This window comes from Rosa rugosa, chromosome 2, assembly GCF_958449725.1.
Source record: "Rosa rugosa chromosome 2, drRosRugo1.1, whole genome shotgun sequence".
In the NCBI taxonomy this organism is placed as follows: domain Eukaryota; kingdom Viridiplantae; phylum Streptophyta; class Magnoliopsida; order Rosales; family Rosaceae; genus Rosa; species Rosa rugosa.
In genome coordinates, this window is record NC_084821.1 from 49069958 (window position 1) to 49080128 (window position 10171).

The following is a 10171-nucleotide window of genomic DNA, read 5'->3' on the forward strand; positions in this document are numbered from 1 at the left end:
TGATGCTGACAGTCGGCTCTTGGAGAGACTGGGACTGGCGCACGGTCACCGGGTTTCAACGAGGTTGAAGGTTTGCTCCGGGGAGGCTTTGTAATCGCTAGGATTGATTGATTTGAGAGAGGTCCTTAATTCTTCCTTGAAACCTGGTATATATACCTAGGGTTTTGACTGCTCCTTGTTGTAGAATGACTATTGATTGAAGTTTCCTAGTCAATCTCTGCTACTTGATTCCAATAAGGTTTCGTTTTCCTTATGGATTCCGGAATGGGCGAAGCTATAACCTAAACCCTAGTAGGCTTATTTTTGGGCCGCAGGTATCGGCCCGCTGTGCTAGATCCACTAAAGGATATTGCCAAAATTACTTTTGGGCTCAAACAGAAGGGAATGGGATTGCGAGAATGGTGAAAGGGAGAGGCGAATGAGAAGTTGGAGCGGATCGGAGCTTGAGGCGGCGATTGTCGGCAGGTTTCTTTGGGGTGGCGATATATATGAAAACTGAGGTCTTGCCTATTTCAAAATTCCCACTTTCTAGTCAATCTGTTTATGGATTTGGAGATTGGAGAGATGGAGGAGGATCAGGATCACGAGCAAGTTTCAATCTTTAGTAAACTAGAATAGAGTTAGAGACAGATGAGGAGAGTGTTGACTAATTGGACTGTGCGGGGGACAGAGAAGATGTAGGTGGGACCTGCATGCAAATGAAGAATTCGATCTGAGCCATTGCTTTTCATTTAAACCAATCAACGGCTGAGAAGCGTTCGTCCGCAAATTAAGTTTTTAACGGACGTCCTCTTTAGACCGTTGCTGTATATATATATAATTGGAGAGCATGTTTAGCTTATTACTAATTTTAGCTTCTGCATCAGACTCCTAAGTGACTCTCCATTTTAACTTTTGGTCATCTCGCTCCTAAATATAGAGAACGAGATGAGGCTCTCTATTATTTTTGTTAATTTAAAACATTCCTTTTAAGCACTATGCCGTTAATAAATCCCTACCTTTGGTTAGTAGGGCAAAATGGGCTTTGTACTTACATTGGCATTTGCCAAGCATAATTAGCTATAATGAGCCACGGTCATGCTACCGCCAGCGGTACCAACCCCCGCCAAGGGAGTGACCTATGGGAACACAGCCAAGCAGGCTACCGCCTGAGCCCCGGCTCACCCCCAGATCACCGCTTACGCGTCGCACCAAGATAGCATCAGAAGCTCCAGAAGCTGGGAACTGAAGCATATCAGTCCCACATCCAAAACATGGAGGAAGTCAACCTCCTCCTCACCTATAAAAGGTTCTCTCCTCTCTCCTCATTATTTACTACTTACCTACTGTTATTCTATCAACATAAATACATTGACTAACTTAGGCATCGGAGAAGAGAAGACCGCCCAGCGCGGTCTCCCTTTGACGCCCTTTGTATTTTACTTGACAGGTAGCGGAAGTATCGATCATATCGCAAGTAGCGGTTCGCCCATCGGACCAGCGTTAACCAAGGTTCAGCCACAGCTGAATCTTAAACATTAACATTGGCGCCGTCTATGGGAACCCTTGAACAAAAGGTCATCCCACCACAATCACCATGACTAACGGTAGCGGGGCAAACGCTGAAGAGCAGGCCAACCAATCTGCCAACCCCCATCCCACAAACCCAACGACTAACGTTAACCCAGCGGTTAACGTTAACCATGCCCTATTCAGCACACCGGTCAACCCTAGCGTGGAACCCCAGATTACTCCCCAGGTCCTGCCAACTCAAACCACAGCGGAGGCTCGGCCGAGTAGTAGTCGCCCACCGGTGCAGGACCTTGCCGCTATGTCAAACAGGGAGCGCGAGCAAGAGCAAACAGAAAGCGCGAGCAAGATCGCAGAGAAAAGGCCAAGGCCCAAAAGCAAGTGGCCACGCTGATGTCAAGATTCGATGAACTGAAGAAGGCGCTGGAGGCAAACGCTATCCCAGCGCAGAACGAGCAATCGAGGAGCACCAGACGCAGTCGACCCAATACCGGCGGGTTGGTACCTGCACCAATCATACAGATGCAGGTACCGCTGGACCCACCAGAGCTATTGGGAATGGACCCACCACCCCTGCCCCGACTAATGTTGGAGCAGAAAGCGGAGTCACAGCTGCATACCAACCGCTCGGCAGCTAGGGCTAGAACTGAAGGTAATCCACCTACTCCCAGGCGGGAGCTGGCACAGCAGAACCTCCAAGCGAGTCCCGCTAGCGATGTAACCTCCCTGATCCTGGAAAGGATGCAACAATTAGAACAAAGGCTAATCCGGGCGGAGTCCGGCGCCCCAGCGCCAATACCAAATCCTCTCTTTGCGTCCAGGCCAGGACCATTCACCGCTAGGATCCTGCATGCCATCCGGACGGTACATGCGAAGACACCAAAGATGTCACATTACAGCGGCATGACTGACCCCTTTGTCCATATGGACACCTTCAAAAAAGTCACTAACAACAAGGGATTTGATGACGCCACCCTCTGCCACTTGTTCAGCGAAACGTTGGATAGCGAGGCAATGAGTTGGTTATTTGAGTGCCCGCCAGGATCCATTGACTCATTCCACGCACTATCAAACGCTTTCCTTTCTCGGTTCATCCTATTGGCCGCTGGACACCAGAACACAAGTCAGTTGTTCAATGTCAAACATGGCACAGGGGAAACGTTGAAGGCATTCGTCACCAGGTGGCGCTGGCAGCCTTCAATCAAGGACTCCTAAAAGGACCATTTCTCTATCATCTCAATTACAATAATCCAAATGCTGCATATGACCACGTCATGGGTGAGGCCGTCATCCATGCACAGGCAGAATTCATCACATATGGAGAAACCCCACCACCTCCACCAACACCAACAAAGGCCACTCAGCCTTCCTCCAGCCATCAGGAGACCGCTAACAAAACCCCTGCTACGCCGCCAACTGATAAGAAGAGAGAGTGGCAACATGGAAACTACTAGAGCAAGCGGCAGAAGGACCAGCATTACAACAAGGGCAACCGCTCATCCCATGAGGATAACCGCAGCAAACAGACGGAATCCTCCTAGCGGTACGCAGTGTTTATTGTCCTTACAACCTCGTATGAAGAGATATACGACCAGTGCAAAGACCAGATCCCAGCACCACCCTCAAGAAAATACCCAAGAGTGGGAAAACCAAGAAACACTGGCAAGTGGTGTAAGTACCACGAGGACAGCGGTCACAACACCAACAACTGCAACGCTCTCAAAATGGCAATTGAGACTTTGTATCGTGATGGTAAGTTGGAACAGTTCAAGGTGCATCAGCCGCCACCTGTGGTCGCTAACATCGAGCCCATGCTCCGCATCAACACCATCGACGGCAGCGCTCCAATCACCAACATGTCTCATAGGGCAAGAAAACGCTATGCACGCGCTAACCACCCCAAGGAAGTTTGCAACATCCGCTATGAGAGATACACTAAGCTCCCACGATCTGGTTGGGAACCCATCACCTTCTCGGAGGAAGAAGAGCGCGGAGTGCATCTACCCCACGATGATCCATTCTTGATCGACGCCATGCTCGATAAATGGTCCGTGGGAAGGGTTCTTGTTGACAGCGGCTCCGCTGTCAATGTCATCTTCAATGGCTGCTACAACCAACTCCAGCGGAATAGAAAGTTCCTCCAGGATCATGAGCCACTGCTCAGCTTCTCCGGTGACGTCACACAACCGCTTGGTTCTGACTACATGCGCTTGGTCATCGACGCTAGCCCATGCACAGCGGAAATACATATAGAGTTCATCGTTGTCGATTGCTTCAGCTCATACAATGCCATCATTGGTCGACCAGCGCTCAACAAACTAAAGTGCATCATAGCCGGGTACATGCTTCTCATGAAGTTCCCTACACCCAACGGGACAGGTTCTGTGAAAGGAAGTCAACAACTGGCACGAGAATGTTATTCAACGACTGTGTCACGGTCGATACGCCACCATGAGATCTTAACGGTAAGAAGCCATACATCAACACCAGATATTTTTGAGGACCCTAGGGATGACGAGGAGAAATATGTAAAAAAGGAGCTTGTCAACCTCGAAACATCGTTGAAGGTTATCAGCATCTCTGTCGATCACCCTGAGCGGACAGTCCGCATAGGCGCTCAGCTAGCTCCAGAGATAGCGGCAGAGCTCACTCAGTTTCTACGTGACAACGCCGCCATCTATGCATGGTCCTATGCTGACATGCACTATGCCAAAAACTGCATCACACTACACTTTTTAGACAACGAAAAAAAAATTCCGTTGTGTGATCACTGAAACTGCTTCACACAACAGGTTTAATGAGATTGGCGTTGTATAAGGAGGTCGTACATCAATTTTTTTGGGTCCAAGATTATTGTACAACAGTTTTAAGGATTTGTCTGTTGTCTGAATGTAAAAACAATTTCCTCCTCACCTTGCTCAAATTTGGGTCGAAATTTTGACTCACCTTGCACAACAGTATTGTTGTATATGTTGTATGAGAGTAAGTTGCAAAATAACATACAACGCATTTTTTTGTTTCCGTTGTGCAAGTTTGGAAGAAAATCACATGTACCCCAAAATGTGAGTGAGTAGCCCCAAAAAGGCTAATATTTGAGTGAAATGCTGGTACACGATTTAAGCTCCTACAACGGAATGGCTTATTTGTGTTGTCTGAATGAGAAATGTATGTCCCTAACGTCTAAACTGCTACTTTGATTGCACATAGGCGGGAACTTTCCCTCCTTGCTCCCTTAACTCAAATTTAACATGTACATAATCAGACAACTTAACTTCATACATGCGTTGTGTGAAAAACTTATAAAAAATAAAAAATAAAAAAAAAGCGCGGAAAAGACTAAGTTAAAAATTTCAATACGGGGGAACAAAATTTTCATTTCCCACACACTTAGGTCAGTTTTCCCACTCTCTCTGGCAGCCCATTTTCATCCTCACTCACTTTAGCTCCGAAAGAACTGGCGACCCATCACTCTGGCTCTTCCCCGAAACCCTAGCCCTCTCCTCCTTCCTCTCTCGCTCTCTTTTCACAGCCACCACCGCCTCCCTCTCCTCCGCTCACTCCCGCTACTGTCTCTCCGGCGCCATCGCCTCCGCAGGCAAGCGCTCTCTCTTTAAAACCCTCTCCGTTTGGTTTTAATTTGGGTTATTCATGGTTCCTTCTGATTTCTCCTGGTTGCCCAAAACCCCAATTCCTTCTTCTCAAATCCCAGCGAAATCCCATCAATCCCCACAACTTATGCTTGTAAAACAGTGCCGTCTAACTCCTCAAAGAAGAATCTTTCTCTGTTCCGCCATTAGAGCTTCGAACGCAAGCGCTGCCGCCGAGTCTTCTTCTCCAAAAAGAACTTCCACACTTCCCCTCTTTCTCATTTCATTCCCCTCTCTGCGATTCTTTGACTCACAAACCCTAAGCCCTCTTTTCTTCGATTTCCGATGTTTGAATTTCAAGAGGCGTGTAATTCTCCTCTCTTCGCTATTTAGACTTGAGATTAGGGTTCTTAATACTGAAAAAAGGAGGTTCTTCGATCTGCTGGTTCACTGGGAAGAAGAAGCTCATCAAGGAATGTGAAGGTTGGGTCTTCGAAACCTCCAATAGATCTCACGAGTCAGTGGCCGGGGCATCCAAGAAATTCGACGAGATCAAGACGGCGGCGCTCAATTTGGGAAAAGAAGGAGCGAAATGACACCGTAAGGTTCTCCACTCAATTTATCTTTCAATTCTCTGTCTTCATATTCAATTTCAGTTACGATTTTTCCTTCAGTTTCTCCAGCGATGGACATGAGCCTAACGGAGGGGCCAATATTGAAGATCACAGGGAGGACTAGTTTAGAAGGGCTCTGTCGTCTGCCTCACCCAATTCACCTGTACCACTGTCCAAACCCGCCGGTATATACTAGCTCTCTTCCTTCCTTTTTGGAATTTGATGCTTTTTTGGTCAAGTTTTAATTGATGTGTGCTTCGTTTTGGAGTTTGTGTTATAATTAATGGAATTGACAGGAAATGATACTGAAGCTGTGTTTTAGTTAATTTAGAATTCTGGATTCTAGTGCTTTTCGTTGTAGATAGTTGATTAGGTTGGCAGTAATTTAGCCCAAAGGCAGTTTCTTGACATCTTTTGTGGCTTTCTTTGTCTGTTTTGCTTTGTTTTTTTTGTTCTTTTCTCTTTTCTCAAGACTCTTTCATATTCAAGCTATTCAGTAAAATAATTTCTTAAGTTTTTCCTAATGCTATACCTTTCATTTTCGTAGCTGCTACACATTGGCAAGTTGTATTCACATATAAGTGCTTCTAAGCAAGGACGTTTTTTTTATTTACTTTTAATTGCCATTTAGAGTATGGAAAATCTGATCAGTTTGTCAAGGCCAGCCTCAGATGAAAGAAACGAGGTTATTGTGAAGTTCAATGATAAGGTCAGTAACACTTCCAACCATTTAGGTGCCTAAATAGGATTATATTAGCTTTGATGCTTTCTGAATTATAATAATTTGTTAATATGCATCAATGAAGAAACATATGTTATTGAACAAATGTATCCAGGACATATGTTATTTTAAAAATGTATGCTAAATTTGTTTCCAATCGTTGTTAAATGGATTCTGCTATAACTTGAGTTGTCTTTGTTTTTGTCTTGGAAAGAGTCTGAAAATATCATAGCAAGTATTTTTAGGGTGCTTGTTTGACCTCTGTAAATTTCTTGAATTTATGTTAGGCACCAATATGCAAATAAAGGAATTTTGGAGCACCAACATTGATCTTCATCTCCACCACAGGTAAAAATTGCGGCTTTATAATTGATTGGGTATGAGTCAGTTTTCCTTTTGTTTATCTCATCTTAGGGAACCTAATTAATGAGCACCAGAGCTTAAACAAATAAGTAGTTGTATATGTTGGGTGCTGTTATTCTAGTGTTGGCTTTTGTATTCACACTTTCATAAAGTTTTTGGAACCAAAACTGTGGAATTTATCTATGCAGATACTATGACTTGATTAATCCTATAATGTGCATCTCCCCTGTCCAAAATAGAAGCTGACAGCTAAAATGCAAGCAAGGGATAACATAGAGGTATTTAGTGAGCCAATTAGCTTTCTGTTATTACAAATGATTAGTATTGGAAATTTGGGATTACTGAGTAGATTTAGATTTACTTCAGTTTTAATGTCTTGATACCTACAAGCCTCATGAATTCTTGGTTTCATTTCGATAGGGCAATCGAGCTGTTGTAGAAATCCAATTTGCAGATTATATTTTTCCTGCTTTTGATCAGTCATGAATCACTTCCTAAGTTCCTATACTAGGTTTTATCATATACACTCACATTGATGACTAATTGAGGGACTCAAACTTTGCAGATTGTCAATGAAGCTACAAAATTCAGATACCCAAGTGGAAACCAATTTAACTGTGGAGGTGAAAACTTCACTTGTTTCATTGCTTTGAAGCTTACTTACGCCAGTCCTCTTGTTATTGTTCATGATCAGTTCCTTGTATAACTTCTTAGGCTTAACCATAACAGTGCCCTAGGGTGTTGTAGGCCATGGTGGACATTACCACTCACAATCTCCTAAAGCTTTTTTCTGTCATGCTTCTAGTATCAAAGTAAGTCTCATCCTAATTGAGATATTTTGCATGATATTTAGGGTTTGAGTGAGTGATAAATGAATTTTCCCACAAGTAAACAGCTCAACTAATTGAAATCATGGGATTTTACATTTCAACAGTAACATCTTACAAGTATCCAGCTGCACAAATGGTATTGTTGTTATTGCTTTTTTTTTTTTGGTATGAGATTGGAAACTTGGTTTCTATTATTCAATAGACTAGATTACATTCCAAGCCAAATCTAAATAGCAATGCCTAAGTACTTGAGTGTAGCAGCAGACTATTAATTACATTTTTCAAAAACTTTCATAAGAGCAACAATTTTCTAGTATATATCTTGTTTCGCATCTACTTTAACTTATCAATTCAGGTATGCTGTCAAGGCATGACTATATTGTTATGTTGCTCATGGATAGTGTGGCACTGTGGCTTTTGATGTAGGAGTACTGTATACAGCTTCTTGAAACAAGTTGATGTGGTGGCAGAAGCAGAAAAAAAAAAAAAAAAGAGCAGCAAGAGCAAGCATTAGTCGTGGCCGAAGTGGGCAAGCAATCATAAATAGTCCAATAAACACTAATCCATTTCTAGCACACTAATGTTTTTGTCCCTGATGCAATGTTAAACAATAAATTGTCACCGATTCATGATTTTGTGGAACAATGACTAATACGAGTTGTATCTTGGTGGTTCCAATGTATTTTTGAATTTTAAAATATGGGTTGGAGTATTATCTTCATTTGATTGTTTGCATCAAATTTTATTTCCATTTGATCACTACTATTTATTAGGTCAAATGGATGTTTAAATGATCATACAATAGATTTCTCGTATATCAGACAATGGTTTTTTCAAAAAATAAGTCTTCTACTTTACTCTCACACAACAGAAAACGCTAGAACTCCGTTGTCTGACAAGTCTTAACAAACAACGGATTTAAACAAGTTCTGTTGTCTGAAGGTAGCATCTCAAGTGCCGCGCAGGGCTGCACCTGGCATCTGTCGAGCCATCACACAACAGTTATAACACATAACCGTTGCCTGTGTGTTTCTTAGACAACTGTGTTCCACCGTTGTCTGAATTTTCAACAGACAATGGCTCGCTCTACAACGGTGGCACTCCAAATCACACAACAGTTTTTTTCTGTCGTCTGATAAGGTTTTTGGCATAGTGATGCCAGGCATCTCCCCTGAAATCATCACGCACAAGTTGAGCATAAAGCCATCCTTGTATCCGGTCAAGCAGCGGTGGAGGGCCTTCGATGAAGAGAGATATCGTGCAATAGGGGAGGAGGTTGCCAAGCTTCAGGGCATCGGATTCATCCGCCAAGTCAACTACCCTCAGTGGATCTCCAACTTGGTCATGGTCAAGAAACCCAGCGGAAAGTGGCGGATGTGTGTCGACTTCAAGGGACTTAACAAGGCATGTCCCAAGGATAGCTTCTCGCTACCCCGCATTGATCAACTGGTCGATGCAATCGCTGGACACGAGCTGCTTAGCATGATGGACGCCTTCTCCGGCTATAATCAGATCAAGATGCACCATGGCGACTAGGAATGTACCACCTTCACCACCGACAAGGGCCTATACTGTTACAACGTCATGCCTTTCGGTTTGAAGAACGCCGGCGCAACGTATCAGCAGTTGATGAATGCCATGTTCGCTGAGCACCTCTGCAAAATAATAGAGGTATACGTGGATGACATGTTGGTCAAAAGCATCAAGGCCAGCGGACACGTGACGAACCTCCGCATCATATTCGCCATTCTGTTTGCCTATGGTATGCGCCTCAACCCTGAGAAATGTTTCTTTGGTGTCACCGCTAGCAAATTTCTGGGCTACATCGTCAGTGAACGAGGCATAGAGGCCAAACCCGACAAGGTGCAAGCCATCCTCAACATGAAGGCTCCGGAATGGAAAGTGCACGTTCAGAGCCTCCAAGGCAAGCTAACCGCCCTTTTTCGGTTCATCTCCAGGCTCACTGACAGATGCCTCCCATTTTTCAAAGTTCTGAAGATGACCCACAAGAAAGAAATTGACTGGACCCCAGACTGTGAGGCCGCGTTCTAGAGCTTGAAAGAATACTTGGCAGTAGTCCCACTTTTTTCCATTCCGGTATAGGGTGAAGTACTGTACATATACCAAGCGGTATCCACATCAGTGGTAAGCTGCGCCATCTTACGACAAGAAGGCCAGGAAGAGCTCCCAGTATTCTATGCCCGCAGAGGCATGAACGGGGCGGAGACAAGGTATACCCCCCTGGAGCATCTCGCTCTCGCACTCATTGTCGCCTCCAGACGCCTCCGTCAATACTTTTAGGCCCACACAATTCATGTCTTAACAAACCAACCGCTAAGGCAGGTGATGCAAAACCCTGAGCACTCTGGGCGCCTCAGCAAATGGGCCATCGAGCTCAGCGAATTCGACATTGACTACAAGCCACGGACCGCCATGAAAGGCCAGGCTATGGCAGACTTCATCGCTGAGCTCACCGAGCGTCAGGATGAACCCAACCCAAGGGCAGAGATCAGCATAGAAATGGTAACCACTGAGGAACCAGCCCCC